The sequence below is a fragment of the Cottoperca gobio genome, chromosome 20 (assembly GCF_900634415.1).
Source record: "Cottoperca gobio chromosome 20, fCotGob3.1, whole genome shotgun sequence".
Classification (NCBI taxonomy): Eukaryota; Metazoa; Chordata; class Actinopteri; order Perciformes; family Bovichtidae; genus Cottoperca; species Cottoperca gobio.
In genome coordinates, this window is record NC_041374.1 from 5,708,434 (window position 1) to 5,712,446 (window position 4,013).

Below are 4,013 nucleotides of genomic sequence, written 5' to 3' on the forward strand. Positions count from 1 at the left end.
AGAGCGACCAAGAAACAGTCAGGCGAGGGGGGAGTCTATCAGAAATAAATACATCGTTAAAAATTGGCTTAGGCATGATCTTCAGGCTTTTGTGCAGTGCCCTGTTCCCTAATATAGGTGGAATTGGTGATCCTGCTGGATACCGGGAAGCCTTTTTGACATTTTCCTGGATTCATCCAAACTTTCTCTTTTTTCAACAAAACATAATTTCTGTCAAATGTTGTATTTGTACTATGTTGTTTATCCTGTACACACGACATCTATTGCACGTCTGTCCGTCCTGGGAGAGGGATCCCTCCTCAGTTGCTCTCCCTGAGGTTTCTTCCATTTTTCCCCCTTTAATTATGGAGTTTCTTTTAGGAAGTTTCTCCTTGTGCGATGCGAGGGTCTAAGGACAGAGGGTGTCGTAACCTGTACAGTCTGTAAAGCACACTGAGACAAATGTATAATTTGTGATATTGGGCTATACAAATAAATTTGATTTGATTTGATTACATGAAAGGTGGCACTGCACAAGACCTGGATCGCCCATGGTAAAGAATAACATAACATAACTCTGGTTTGAAAAGTGATGCCAATGCGGACTTGCCTAAAACCTGCATTACTTCTAATGTCCAACAGCGTGCCTACCTTGTGATTGACGGCGTGGCCACCAGGGCGTGGCCACCAGGGCGTGGCTACCAGGGCGTGGCTACCAGGGCATGACTACCAGGGTATGGCTACCAGGGAGTGGCTACCAGGGCATGGCTACCAGGGTATGGCTACCAGGGAGTGGCTACCAGGGCGTGGCTACCACGTAAGTTGTTCAGCTTTGAGTTATTCTGAAAGACATTCTTAAAAAGGTAAATTTTTGCCAGTACATACATTTTGTTTTAAGCCTTTTTTTCTCTTGCCAAAATGATCATTAATATAACAGTTAATGTGAATAATGGATGCACCTTGCTAACCAAGCTAGTTGGCTAACATTAGCTGTAGCTGGTAAAGTTTTCTATGCTAACAGTACCCGTCCCCGCCAAGCTCCAAAAAAACAAGATGGCGACGGCCAAGATAACAAAACAGGTGACGGTGGCTACATCAGTTACTTTTATACGATCTGTGGCTTGCATAGAGGAACTACAGTTAGGTCCATAAATATTTGGACATTGACACAATGTTCATCATTTTGGCTCTGTACACGACCACAATGGACTTGAAATTAAACAATCAATATGTGCTTTAAGTGCAGACTTTCAGCTTTAATTTGAGGGTATTTACATCCAAACCAGATGAATGGTGGAGGAATTACAACACATTTTATACATGGTATTCCCTTTTTAAGGGACCAAAAGTAATTGGACAAAGTAACATAATCATAAATCAAATTGTCACTTTTAATATTTGGTTGCAAATCCTTTGCAGTCAATGACAGTCTGAAGTCTGGAACCCATAGACATCACCAGACACTGAGTTTGGTCCCTGGTGATGCTCTGCCAGGCCTCTACTGCAGCTGTCGTCACTTCCTGCTATTTCTTTGGGCAGTTTCCCTTCAGTTTTGTCTTCAGCAAGTGAAATGCATGCTCAATTGGATTCAGGTCAGGTGATTGACTTGGCCATTGCAGAACATTCCACTTAAAAAACTCTTTGGTTGCTTTCGCAGTGTGCTTTGGGTCATTGTCCATCTGCACTGTGAAGCGCCGTTCAATGAGTTCTGAAGCATTTGGCTGAGTTCATCCTGCTGCTTTTGTCAGCAGTCACATCATCAATAAATGCAAGGGAACCAGTTCCATTGGCAGTCATACATGCCCACGCCATAACACTACCACCATCATGCTTCACTGATGAGGTGGTGTGCTTTGGATCATGAGCAGTTCCTTCCCTTCTCCATACTTTTCTCTTCCCATCATTCTACAAGTTGATCTTTGTCTCATCTGTCCACAGGATGTTGATCCAGAACTTTACAGGCTTTTTTAGATGCGTTTTAGCAAACTCTAATCTGGTCTTCCTGTTTTTGAGGCTCACCGATGGTTTACATGTGTGGTGAACCCTCTGTATTTACTCTGGTGAAGTCTTCTCTTGATTGTTGACTTTGACACAGATACACCTACCTCCTGGAGAGTGTTCTTGATCTGGCCAACTGTTGTGAAGGGCTTTTTCTTCACCAGGAGAAGAATTCTTCTGTCATCCACCACAGTTGTCTTCCATGGTCTTCAAGATCTTTTGGTGTTGCTGAGCTCACCAGTGCGTTCTTCGTTTTTTAAGAATGTACCAAACTGTTGATTTGGCCACACCTAATGTTTTTGCTATTTCTCTGATGGGTTTGTTTTGATGTTTCAGCCTAATGATGGCTTTCTTCACTGATAGTGACAGCTCTTTAGACTTCATATTGAGAGTTGACCTAAACAAATTCCTAAAGCAAATACCACACTTGAAATGAACTCTAGACCTTGTATCTGCTCCTTGTAAATGAACTAACAAGGAAACAACACACACCTGGCCATGGAACAGCTGAACAGCCAATTGTCCAATTACTTTTGGTACCTTAAAAAGGGGATACCACGTATAAAATGTGTTGTAATGAAAAAGACAGGGATCACCAAAGTCTGTAGGATTTGCCCTCTGGGAATCATGGATATGTGTACCAAATGTTATGGTAATCCATCTAATAATTGTTGAGCTATTTAAGCCTGGACTCTAGTGTTGGACCAACCAACAGATCGACTTTTCTATCCTCAGTCAGGCTGCTAGCGTGGCTTAAAACATAGCACATTCCAAATAATACAGATCTTAGTGCCATGCAAAGACAAATCATGGAGATCTTAGCAATTAACTATAACTCACTGGAGACTGAGTATGTGCTGAACATTTGTTTGAGCTATCACAGCCATATTAGATTTGGCAGTAATGGTGCTTATAGATCTGAACCAGGAGGTTTGATCTGTCTGACTTATCTTAAGAGTCAAAGATGGGAAATAACCATTTTTGGAATGAGATAATTCTGTCATATAATTTCCTATGTTTGTTTAAAGAGCCTACAAAATTATATTTCGTCAGTGTTATTGGGCTTGGTATATGATAGAGGTTGCATTTCTATTGTGAAATGTGCCATATATATATTTTCTCCGTCTCCAAATCTAGCTTTCTGTGGCCAAAAGATGATAAAATGTCGCGTTTATGGACAAGACAAGTGCGTCGATGAAACCGACGATTTGTGGGCAGCACTTTGAGAGATCGTGTTTCGAACACTCAACTAGGCTCGCCAAGGAAATGAGATTTTAAATAAAAAAGAAATAAAATTTGAATTTAAAACTGAACACAGATGCTGTGCCTACAATACTGCCGAGATCCCCAACCAGCACAAGCCAGCACGCCGACTCAAACACCTCCGCCGATGCAGAGTCCTCCACCAAAGAGACGACGAAATGCATTCGCCAAAAGGGAGAGAACGAAGGTAAGCCGTGCTACTTGTTGTTTACTTTATTTATTGTTACAAGCATGGCCAGGGGTGCCCAAAAAGTCGATCGATCGCGAGTGTAGTGCGGGTAGATCGCGCACCGTTTAATTTTTTAATATATTTTTATATTATTATATTATATTATATATATAAATATATATATTTTTATCACGAGCACCAACCCCCCCCCCCCCCAACATTGACATTGTGTTTTGTTATTGACTCTAAGAAAGTGCTGATACTTGAACGACGTGTAGAAACGTAGCACAGATCTTTTGAATGGCACATGATGGCATTCTGTGGTTCTTACCAAGTATTCCCCAACAAAATCTCACCAGCTGGCGGTATGCCATATGGTGATATATTCTTTAAAATACAAGATAATACATGTCAATGTTAATCACTTCAACCTTATTTGCTTATTTATCTATTTATTCTGTGACTGTGCCAGAGTGACCATTCGACTTCCCATAAATACATCAAAGTTTCTGAGCTCTACACATTTGTGCACACAAGTAACTTACTCATTACATGGCTGATCACCTGCTTGTTGTTAATTTTACAGTTTTCACATGTACACCTA